Below are 12,473 nucleotides of genomic sequence, written 5' to 3'. Positions count from 1 at the left end.
AATAGATGTATCTACAACTAAAATATGTCTAGATACATCTATATTAACATCAACTACTGCAGCCGCTGAACCTGGTAAGGCAACCGATGCGGAGCCGACAAAGGTGAAACACAAAGAGTCCTTTGCGTTTTCTCGAGAAAAAAGACCATAGTCATGGTTTTTCAGATTGTGAATCACGATTATTCATGGTTGCTTAATTAATGGAATAGACATTTATGCATCCTTGCAAACTGTGGATCTACGGGCGTTTTCAGATCGTGAATCTACGGGCCTTATAAAAATCTCATCACTTGTTTCTATTAAGGATATTGAGCCTGACTAATTTTGTTGCTTGGTTCGCAGCTGGCTATTTCTGCGTGCAGCGCCATGAGGTGACAACAGGAACATCGGCTCAAGGCGTCTACAGCCACGGCCTGTGGGGCGGCCACCGACGAGGGCATGGATCCCACTGTATGTATGACTCCTCTCTTTCCTTTGGAAGTGAACATATATGTCTGTTTAGTCTTGTTGTAGCAGTATAATTCTCTGCGTTTCTATTGGGAAAATTCAAATGACTTCGAAAATTAACAGATAATATTTGTTTCATTCATTACAGTAAGCATAATTTGATATTTAAGTGATAGTGCTTATGAATTGGTAGAATTATCAGACTATCTCGGAAGTGTCAGAATCATACTTAATTATCTATGAACATAATATATCCTATGTGACCATAGTAATACGTGCCCCTTTGTTTAAAAGCACTTGACCTGGTTGTTTGCCATTACCTTTGCTTCGAGAAGTTCTTCAATCTATGTTATTGCAATACACACTAAATAATCTGAAGGCATCGCTCTTTTCTTCTGCCATATTTTTGGATGGCTTGTGAAACAAAGATCTATTTTCACACATTGTCACTATGTCAATTACCATTGAGAAATGTCGACAGATAAAACCTCGACATAAAAAAATATCTTAGTTTAAAGGTATATTTTAAACCGTTTTGACAAAAGTTATATGTTTCAGCCAACAAGAAGTATGTTGAGTTATATGGTTCAGACAACAAATGATATATGGATTGACTGAGTGTGTTGATCCAGTCCACCTCTGTTGGACTCCTGCTTTTTTGAGTTACCTTTTATTCGAGTGTTGTTACCAAGTAGAAATATTCCAGCCCTCTTCTTAATTGAAAACTTGACCTCGATGTGGTTTTCTTTGTGTTGGCTGATATTACTTGAGCTGCTTATATGTAGTGCATTTATTGCAACAATCCAAATATCATTGATGTATATTTCTGTAATGGCATAACGTATTTGTTTGCTGACCATTGACCAATGGTCATAACTATCTGTCATCTTGAAATGAGAGTGCTATTTTCTTAAGCTTATTTTTTTTACTATAGGCTGATATGGAAGTGGAATTACTGGATAATGGTACTAAGCTCTTGTTTGTACTCAATGCATATATAGAAGGTTCTTGATGGATAGTGGTTCTGCACTGCACTTCGGTTAATAGGTTCAATTTTGTAGAATTTATTAGCATACCATATAATGGATGGTTGAAGCACATCTAGAAACAAATGCTATATGCGCTGCCGACCTTATATCTTTTATCTTTGTGGAAGGGTGTGGAAAAGATGAATTTCCAGTATTCTTGTTTTCGATTAGTCTCTTAGATGGCATAATTTAAGCACACGAAAGGGCCACGGGCTCTAACCATACTTAGAGGGGAATAAAATTGTTACAGAAGATGAGCATATATTTTACTTGATGCATTTGTTTTTTTGTACTCCCTCCGATCCATATTAGTTGATGCTAAAATAGATGTATCTACAACTAAAATATGTCTAGATACATCTATATTAACATCAACTAATATGAGTCGGAGGGAGTACATTAATTGGTTAGTAGTAATACTAATCGTACTATTTCTACGCACAACTATTCTGAACTTATTGAATCAGTAGTATTCCATTCCAATGAAAGCTGAGATACATCATTGTTGTATAAATTTATCATGCTCAATTCATTTATGCCTCTTAGGTTCTTTTAATAGTAGCCACTGCAGACCTGCTTCATTCCTCTCTCTATTTTCATTATTTTAGTCAGCCCAACACGTTGAACTGATCTTAGTGGCATATTGTTGTCCCTATCATTGTACAATTCCTGAATTATTTATTAATCAATTTAGTGTCTGCGGAAATAAAATTCAGAATGTGCTATGTAAGGTATTTTCAGATCAACTTTTGGATTTTACTATGTATTGAGTGAGGTATAGCTAGCCTAGAGAAAGCTGCTTTGCTTAACAAGCATGGGTTTCTAAGGCTTCTGATGGTGGCAATCATTTGCTTTAGTGCCAAATCATAGGTACTTTGTTGGTCGTGTTAAAAGGGTCATTTGATGTTGATTTCATGCATGTTTGCCAAAATAAACATCTATTGAGGACATCTAAACTGCTCTATTTTGTTGGTACACATAACGTGAGCACATGCATGACTTCAGTTCTGGATTGGTAGCTTAAATTTAGTCCTTTTAAGAGGATTCTAGGATAGATTTCTTGTATCGACCTCATAAGAAATGTATTATGCCTTTGATCCTAATTGACACTTTCTATGTTGGATAATTTCAGCTTGCGCTGTTCCAAGATACATTTTCTACTGGAATACGTAACTTTGCTAGCATTCGGAAAATGATTGCTCGAACATTAACGAGTTAGTGACTGGATATGTGCCTCACCCAAAATGTTATTTCCCTGTTTGGTTTCAAGATCAGTCAGTATTTTAGATATGCAATGTGCTATGGTGCCACGAAGGTTTCAAGATTAGTATCTTAGTTTCACCCCAAATGTTCTGTCACTGGATCAACAAGATTAAATTATGTTATACTGTACTATGGTGATTATCCCTTAACAAATTTCATTACCACAATATCTATGTTCTTCCCAGACTCGGTTTCAGGAAGTTTCTCAGGGTGTTCCCCGTATGGCTCTCTTGCTAATGCTTAAGCTCACATTTGCAGCAATTTCTTCAGCTTGATGGGTGCTACTGCTTAAGGGTCTATTCAGGCTTTGGATATGATAATAAGTTCCAGAACGTGGCTGCGTATGTCAGGCTTGCGGTTGTTACATATAATTATAGTTTTGTCTTCAAATGTTGCTTTCTAAGGTTATCAGCGCTCGAAGAATTGGTATAACAGAATTCAGTGTCAAGCTTGCTGCTGTTATATTTGTGAGTAAAAATATTTCTGTGAGTTTCTGGCCATTGATATTTTCAGCATGTTTAGTTTAGATTTTTGTTCACCACATGCCTCTTCGTCATAACATTTCCTGGCTGGTTTAATTTCGGTCTCAAATATTGCTTATATAATCTTGCAACTATTTTTTATGCTCAAATATTTTGGAAAGCTTTATCATGACATCAATATTAATTTCACCTTACTGCCATGCAATGCAGAGGTTGGATGGAGCATCGAGCATTTCTTCCTTGAGATGATTAACAGATCGTCATGTGCATTACTGTCCACAGCTTTACTCTAAATTGGTTACCCTTTGAGCACTAAAGTGCATCCTTCATATTTTCTCCGAGGTTCGTTTTCTTGGATAACCATGTGTATGCTTACGAACTTTTTCTTGGTACTGGACTCTTTAAACATAATAAATTATCAGTAGTGTACTAATGACAATTGACAATATGCTTTACCACCCATTTGAAATGCAAATGCTCGTGTCTTATTTTCTACAATAGTATCTGATGTAGGCCTCTTAATATGGTAGTAGTATCATATAAATATTTATTTACACAATTTATGCTTCGTTTGTTCTTGGATAACACGATAATAACATGATATACCTCTTAATTTATAGGAAATTCGGTCTTTGCGCTATCCGATTCTTCCTGGATGTTTCTCCTATGTTGCAATGTCCATGGCTGTGCAGATTATTGTGTTACTTTTGTTGAGTTGTGCGGGTATTGTCCGTGTGCAGCTAGCTTTTAGTAGACTCATGCCTAGCCTAGGAGACAGACATTTGTAAATTTTGGGCCTGGTGGCGTTGTCCAATTATTCATAAGAATGTTTAGATGTCTTTGTTGAATGCTTTAGTTCCTTCATTCTTGAAATGCCAAAAAAAATGTCCAATAGAGAAACCATACCCGTCGTTCATGATCATCTTGGTTTCCTTTGTCTCGGAATAAAAAAAAACCATATTTCCATATATTCTAAACTGATTACAGCTAACTTTTGTTTATTAAGTTTGCCTTTTCATAGTTAACGAATTTTCCACGTGAGTTGTCATTGTTTCGCATATAAGAAGAATCTACGACTGAGGTACATTTTCATAAAATTTATTTCATCCGCCTCGCTTTTACCGGCTTATTAATTTATCTTCTCATTTATGGCGACGTTTTTATGGTGCGAGCACCTATTACCACCACGTTTCCTTTGTAGTTGTGTTTCATTTTTGGTGGTGAAAGCACATATTACATCCACGGTTCCTTTGAGTCGTAGCCTTTGAAGACCATGTTGCGACAATGTCCAGAGACAGATTGTGTAAATGTTGTTATCCCTATCTTGTGCTTCGTTTCATCTTAGCGACATCGTTTTGTAAAGCCTAAGAAATGAATTATCATATTAGCACTTATTTTTTATCGTCCTTATACAAAATAAACAAAGGCTGAAGCTTCACGGGATAAGTGCTTCATGTCATTTATCTTAACCACTTTGGTGGACAAGACCACGTTAACAAAATTTGGAACAATCTTCTTAACTTTAAAGACATAGGATTTAGGCTTAATTATGCGGGTGCCGTCCTGGAAAAAATGGAGAAGATGAAAAAGGATTATTTCTATCAAATTCGTCACCAAGGTACATGAGTGCAACTTTATTGCATTTAACATGAATTAGTCTTCTACTTTTGTTGTCTCATTCGTTTAACTCCTAATTTAGTATTGGTTCATGGTGATGCAAACCCTAATTAGATATTTAAAGACCATGCCGTTGGATTCTAATGGAGCTTAGCCTGGATGGCCAGCCAACCCAGCGGCCCTCCCTTCACCATAGCGGTGGCGATAGGGGCAGAGCTCCGCTCCGAGCCTAAGCTGATCCTTATGGTTTAAATTCTGACTTCATTATGCCTGCGCGATAGCGCAGCGGGTCATCTAGTAAAAATAAAGGAAGGAGAAGAACCGGCAGGCAACCAAACCAGGCAGCCGATCTCCACGTTTAGCACGTCGCCAATTCATCACCATGGTAGAATCCTTCCAGATACGTTCAATCCATTGAATTGGGGGTTTACAAAGGGCTAATAAAGGATTTTTGACGCTTGCCTTATGTTCTCTCTCATCATACTCTATATATATATATACAGATCGATTCAGGAGTAACAATCAGAAACATGAAACTTGATCGATGGAGATTTGGGGACTTAATTACCAGGTGTCCGTGGCGTCCCGGCCTGCGCCATCGATCGACCAAGAAGAATAGCTGACAACAACGGCAGCATTGCAGTGTCTCCCGGAGTCCCCACGAGAGCACATTATCCCGGCCTCAGGAGAGACGTGCGGTGCCCCTGGCCACCGGCATTGAAGCGGATGCATCCTGTGTCTAGAACCAATATAATCCTTCCTAGGGGACCACCCTGCTGCCGATGATGACGATGATATGCCGGAGGCGCGCTGTCCGCGGATCGCGTCCCGCGGGGCGAGACGACTACGCGCACGCAGAGCATCACGATGGATAGCAAGCGCCCCTTGCAGATCGGCGTGGTTCATGAGTTGACGGGCAAAATTTCTGGTCTGCTCATGGATTACTTCGATCCTCCCGGTCAAGTTTCTCCTCTCATCAAATTACAAGTTATAATTGTATCGACGATATTCAGATTGATTATGTTTCCTGCAATGCCCTTTTGCCGGGACAAAATACTGTAGGCATACCGTAGTCGTTGAGGATCTATCTGCAGTTCTTTGCGCCGCAACCTTTCTCCATCTATACTCCAAATCACAGAAGAACAAAACTGGTAGGCATCAAAAGAGTGGGATATGCAGTCATCGTAAGTCTTACTGCTGGTAAACAATTCCTAATTAAAAGTTCTTTCGTGTCTTTTTGCTTTGTTGGCCGGAAATGAACAAAAGGGAAGGGATTTTCGTTTGTTGTTGTTTCAATGATCATGTTACGTGAAAACAACAAAAAAGAGTTTTTTTTAAGGAAACACAAGAGTTAGTATAAGCGCATGTTCGGAAAATTTCAGCGCAACCTGCATCTTCAACCATTTCTGAACTGGTGGTTCGTTTCATCTTGGAAATCTACGTCACGTACTCAAGTCAAGGTATTTTCCATTTACGTACGTCAATGTGTGCTAGGAATACTTGTACTTAGCCCCAACTACATGGATATATACTACTGCAAAATACTGATGCTATGTAGTTTTTGTTTGGATTAATTGGGATTGGTTTGCGTGCAACTGAATCTGATACTGGTGTACTCGTGGATTAACATGAGGATATTTAATAATACACCTAGCTTATATATCCCTCTTCTTTAGGGCGTGTATCCCAACTTTATTTGTTCGTAAAAGCTAAATATTTTTCCTTAAGAAAACATTTTTGGAATCATTGGCTCAGGACATTTATTTTCGTGATTAATAAAATGTTTACTCATATCAGTAACACACATATATTGAGCTCAACTCCAAGCCTTTGGTAATGGAAGGTTTTGATATTTTGTTCTAGGTACAAATATTGCTAAGGGTGCAAAATGATCAGGATTAGGGATGGTGATGAAAAGACTCGAGATTTTGAAACAACTTTGGCTGGGCAGCAGCAACGCGACGGGCACTGTGCTAGTACATATATATACAGCTAACAGCTTGAAGGGTCTCCGGGTCCGTAACTCCAACCAAAACCACAGAGAATGCTTCCAAGAAAGCTCCGTCTTCTCTGCGAACCACCGCCCCGATCGCAGAAGTAGCATAGTTCTTGGATGTTGAGGCATCTACATTGACTTTCGCCATTCCCGCCAGCGACGGGATCCAAGCTGTCCTTCGTGTTTCCCTTACTTGCACCTTGGACGCTGCTGGTGCAGTCACCTGCAAGTCTGAGAGAAACCGCTCGACGAAACAGTTTGTCGAGAGCCGACTTTGAAACATCCCTTCATGGAGTGCCTTCCTCCGCGCATGCTACAAGGCCCATAGGGTGACGATCACCCTTGTGAGATCGCTGTGCGGTAGGGCTTTGAAAACCTTGCTAGCCACACGTTGGCGAAATTCTTCTGACATTACTTCCTCCATCCATAAATAAGTGTACTTCTAGCTTTTGTACTAAGTTAAACATTTCAATTTTGACCAACCGTGAAAAAAAAAGTAGTAACATATATAATGAGATTTTGGTATAATTTGAAACTACATTTCAAAACGAATCGCGGGATACTAAATTAGTGTCATAAATGCTACTACTTTTCCCTATATATTTGGTCAAAGTTGACTAAACACAAAACCAAGATCTACACTTATTTGCGGACGGAGGGAGTACAAATAAGAGTTAGACTAATATGTTGTATCGTTACATATCTCATCATACTATACATAGCGGAGATTATTATTATTGTGATCTCCCATTATGGTTAGGATTGTAATATTTATCTATATATTAATAAGCAATGGAAAAGGACTAAGTATGGCAAATCTCCCAAATCACTTTCATGTATGAGCCAAAACTTCCTAACCGCTTCTGCTTCTCTCTCTCCCTCAACCGTCGCCCTGTTGTGTGGGGCCCTCGTGCCGCCCCTAAACCTACCCTTCCGCCTACTTAAAGCCTTCGTCGCGAAACCCCCAGTACCGAGAGCCACGATACGGAAAACCTTACTGAGACGCCGCCGCCGCCAATCCCATCTCGGGGGATTCAGGAGATCGCCTCCGGCACCCTGCCGGAGAGGGGAATCATCTCCCGGAGGTCTCTTCATCGCCATGATCGCCTCCGGATCGATGTGTGCGTAGTCCACCCCTGGACTATGGGTCCATAGCAGTAGCTAGATGGTTGTCTTCTCCTCATTGTGCTATCATGTTAGATCTTGTGAGCTGCCTATCATGATCAAGATCATCTATTTGTAATGCTACATGTTGTGTTTGTTGGGATCCGATGAATATGGAATACTATGTCAAGTTGATTATCAATCTATCATATATGTGTTGTTTATGTTCTTGCATGCTCTCCGTTGCTAGTAGAGGCTCTGACCAAGTTGATACTTGTGACTCCAAGAGTATAGATTCAAGGGGTCCGGTTCGGCCCGCTGACCCGCTGGACCGAACCTAGATTCTGTTACCATTAGGGAAAAGGTCCGGCCCATAAAAATTTAGGTCCAACAAGAACCTCACCCGTTCGACCCTAGGGTCGATCCGCACCTCTTCCTTCGCCTCTAGAGCACGCAGACGGCCGCCGCCGCGCCGCGCCAAGAGCTTGCAAGCCGCCGGCACAACTCCTTGTAGGATCATCCATATCATTTCCCGCTGATCTCCAAGCCATTCCCACCGCCGGAGCACGGTCGCCGGCCGCCGGAGTAGGGCAACTCGATCGTCGCCGGAACGCTACGGGAAACGGTCGCAGCCGGTGAGCGCCCCGAGCTCACGACGTCCCCTACCCTCCTTCTCCGGTAGCGGCTCTCTCCCGTGCCGGCCTCTCCACCCTCAGTATGTCCTGCTCGATCTGCCGTCGTCCTCTTGGTTGCCAAATGTTCCTCCCAATGATCGGTGTTCCAATTTCTATTGTAAATTCAGTTTTTGGTACTTATCTACAAAGTGTGGTATTGAAGATTTTACTGAATCAAGTGAAATATTTGCGTTCAAAGTAATGAAGGGATAGTTTGCTTGCGTATGGGACAGTGATGGTTCTGTAGTTTATTTGTAGCTGGTGCAGTCATTGTCAGTTTTCTTTAACCTGTTGTCAGAGTTATTATGGCCAGAAAATTCAGATTCTACGGTTACGGAGCTAGAGATGGTTCTGTAGTTTGTTTGTAGCTGGTGTAGTCTTGTGCAGCTAGGAAATCAGTGCAGCCGAGCAACTCTAACACCGAGCGATCTAATCTGTCACTGAGGTGTTTGAGCGATCTAATCAACAGTTGGTGCATAACAAAGGGTCGAACCCAGGGTTACCCTTTTCCCTACTTAAATAGGTGCGGGCCGGACCTTTAACCTGAGAACTGCGTACAGGTGCGGTGGTCCAATAACAGGGTCGTCCCGAACCGGACCTCTTGCATCATGATCCAAGAGGGAGTATTTATGCTCGATAGTGGGTTCATGCCTCCATTGAATCTCGGACAGTGACAGAAAGTTCTAAGGTTGTGGATGTGCTGTTGCCACTAGGGATAAAACATCAATGCTTTGTCTAATGATATTGTGTTGATTACATTACGCACCATACTTAATGCAATTGTCTGTTGTTTGCAACTTAATACTGGAAGGGGTTCGGATGATAACATGAAGGTGGACTTTTTAGGCATAGATGCATGCTGGATAGCGGTCTATGTACTTTGTCGTAATGCCCTGATTAAATCTCATAATAGTCATCGTGATATATGTATGTGCATTGTTATGCCTTCTCTATTTGTCAATTGCCCAATTGTAATTTGTTCACCCAACATGCTTTATCTTATTGGAGAGACACCACTAGTGAACTGTGGACCCCGATCCATTCTTTACATCTGAAATACAATCTACTGCAAACTTTGTTCTTTACTGTTCTTCGCAAACAAACATCATCTTCCACACTATACATTTAATCCTTTGTTTACAGCAAGCCGGTGAGATTTACAACCTCACTGTTACGTTGGGGCAAAGTACTTTGATTGTGTTGTGCAGGTTCCACGTTGGCGCCGAAATCCCTGGTGTTGCGCCGCACTACACTCCGCCACCAACAACCTTCACGTGATCCTTGACTCCTACTGGTTCGATAATCTTGGTTTCTTACTGAGGGAAAACTTGCTATTGTGCGCATCACACCTTCCTCTTGGGGTTCCCAACGGACGTGTGTCTTACATGCCATCAGCCGTCACCACCTACGCCCTCGAGGATCACCTCACCCTCGCGACACCTTCGACCGATGCCACGTGGCTCCGTCTCGACGCCACGGTCCTCCGATGGATCTATGGCTCCATGACCATGGACATCGTCGACCTCATCATGCCCACTTCGACTAAGGCCGACGCTCCCGCCGCCATCGCGTACACGGTTTGGACCGCCGTCCACGGCCTCTTCAACGACAACAAGAAGACCCACGAGGTTTACCTCGCCGAGGAATTCCACAACGTCAAGTAGTAGAATCGCTCCATCAACAAGTACCTGAATATGTAGAAGGCGGCAGCAGATGCCCTGGCCGAGGTCGGCGCCCTGGTCTTCGACTCAGACCTCGTCACCAACGCCATCAAAGGGATACACGAGCGCTACGACAGCGGCGCGACATCACCCCCTCCTCACGCCGCTTCCCACCTTCCTCAACTTCCGCAACATGCTTCTTCAGCAGGACATGAAGGTGGCGCGCCGCTCCCCCAAGACCTTTGCGTCGTCCTTCGTAGCCAAGGCACCTTCCCCCCAATCCTCCCGTTGGTGGGCTCCGCCTCCTAGCGCGGGCGGCGGTCAGCCGTGGCGGCCACCCGCCAACCATGCCCAACACTACGGCGGGTACGGCAAGGGCAAGGTAAAGAAGGGAGGCTACATGCCTCCTGGCGGCGCCCCTGCTATGTCAACACCCTTCAACCCCTGGACTGACGCCATTCAGATGTGGCCCATGGAGCAGTCCACCCCGGCACCGGCATCCTCGGACCTCGTTCTGGCCCTCGCGCCCACGAATACATGCCCGGCCCCCACGTCGCCCCGGCCGGCTACCACGGCGCCGCCTCGTACGGCCAGGCCCCTTACGGCCAGGCCCACTACGCTACACCACCGACCTCAACGCCTTCATGAGTTACCTCCACCCTTGCTCAGCACTTCACCAACATGACGCTGCAGCAACCCGTCCCGGAGTTGGTCATGGACAGCGGTGCGATCGCGCACCTCTCCTTTGACGCTGGTATCCTCTCCTCTCTCTATCCACATCCTCTATAACGTTCTGTGGTTGTTGGAGACGGCTCCTTGATCCTTGTCTCCACCTCCAGACATACTTCTCTTCCATATATTTTTCCCAACCGTCCTCTTCACCTTCGTCATGTCTTGGTTACACCGCACATCATTAAAAATATTATCTCTATCCATCGTTTTACTACTACTGGTAACAGTTGTTCTGTCAAGTTTAACTCTTTTGGTTTTTCTGTGAAGGACCTTCAAACACGGGCTGAGTTTCTTTGGTGCAACTATACGGGAAAGCTTCACTGTTTTTCGTCTCCGTCGCCTCACGCCCTCACCACCCTCACCGCCGTCCATGATGTTTGGCATCGCCGCCTCGGTCACCCCGGTCATGACGCTTATCATCGTCTCTCGCAACATATTTCTCTACCATGTAATAAGCAGGCTCACCATAGCACTATTTGTCATGCATGTAAATTAGGACGTCACGTACGTTTGCCATTTTCATCGGCAAACTCTAGAACTCCTCGACCTTTTGAGTTAATACACTGTGATCTTTGGACATTGAATATTCTAAGTGCGTTTGGTAACATATATTTTCTGGTCATTCTTGATGATTTTACTCATTTTTTATGGACGGTTCCTCTTCGCCAAAAATCTGAAGCTTACGCCGCTCTCTCTGCTTTTCGCGCATTTGTTTTTTACTTAGTTTAGTTTGCCTCTTGCGTCCATCCAGTTAGACAACGGACCCGAGTTCGACAACGCCAAACTCCACTCCCTTATGTCATCCACATATGCTTCTCATGCCCATACACCTCTCAGCAAAACGGTAAAGTCGAGTGCGTTATTTGCACCGTCAATGACATCATGGGGGTAAGCTCTTCACACCGCCACATACATTCTTAACCGTATCCCTACCAAAGCCATTAGCGTGCCGTCTCCATACTTTACCTTACATAACGCCCATCCCGATTACTCGCTCCTTCGCGTCTTCAAACACGAATAGATCATTCCTAGCTAACAATGTGATCCTGATTTCACTCATAGGCCAAACCACTGAAGTTAAATCGAACATAAATACTAGTGATCAAACACGGCATATACTCCAGAAATGTGACCCGGGCTACCAAACGAAGTGCCAAAGTTGGTTTTTGACCCTGTTGCGGTCAGAAACCCACCGGCGAGCAGCGACGGGCAACACGGTAGAGCCGGGAGGCTCCCAGGGCTGCGGCTGGCCCTGGTCCCTCCGAGCGACGGCCCGCAAAGACTCCGGCACGCACGTCCGATGCTGGTGCAAGGGCGTGCCACCTGACCTATACCTGGTCAGGAAGGTGTTGGATGTGCCTCGCTTAGTTTCCTGCATGGCATACACGTAAACATTAAATACGAGCCTCGATCGGCTCTCAGGTTGTCCTGTGAATCGGCTCAAGGAGCCGATCCACCCATGATCCGTA

The 12,473-nt window shown here is 43.6% G+C and overlaps 1 long non-coding RNA gene across 1 annotated transcript; it reads left to right on the top strand.

Annotated features, from left to right (window-relative positions):
* The first annotated feature begins 360 nt into the window (after positions 1-360).
* On the top strand, positions 361-3,585 carry LOC124655451. The gene is made up of 3 exons (XR_006988688.1): positions 361-450; positions 2,997-3,205; positions 3,431-3,585. It is a non-coding gene; the product is annotated as an uncharacterized LOC124655451 (long non-coding RNA).
* Positions 3,586-12,473: the final 8,888 nt, after the last annotated feature.

The sequence above is a fragment of the Lolium rigidum genome, chromosome 5, assembly GCF_022539505.1.
Source record: "Lolium rigidum isolate FL_2022 chromosome 5, APGP_CSIRO_Lrig_0.1, whole genome shotgun sequence".
Classification (NCBI taxonomy): domain Eukaryota; kingdom Viridiplantae; phylum Streptophyta; class Magnoliopsida; order Poales; family Poaceae; genus Lolium; species Lolium rigidum.
This window is presented reverse-complemented; position numbering and strand designations above follow the sequence as displayed.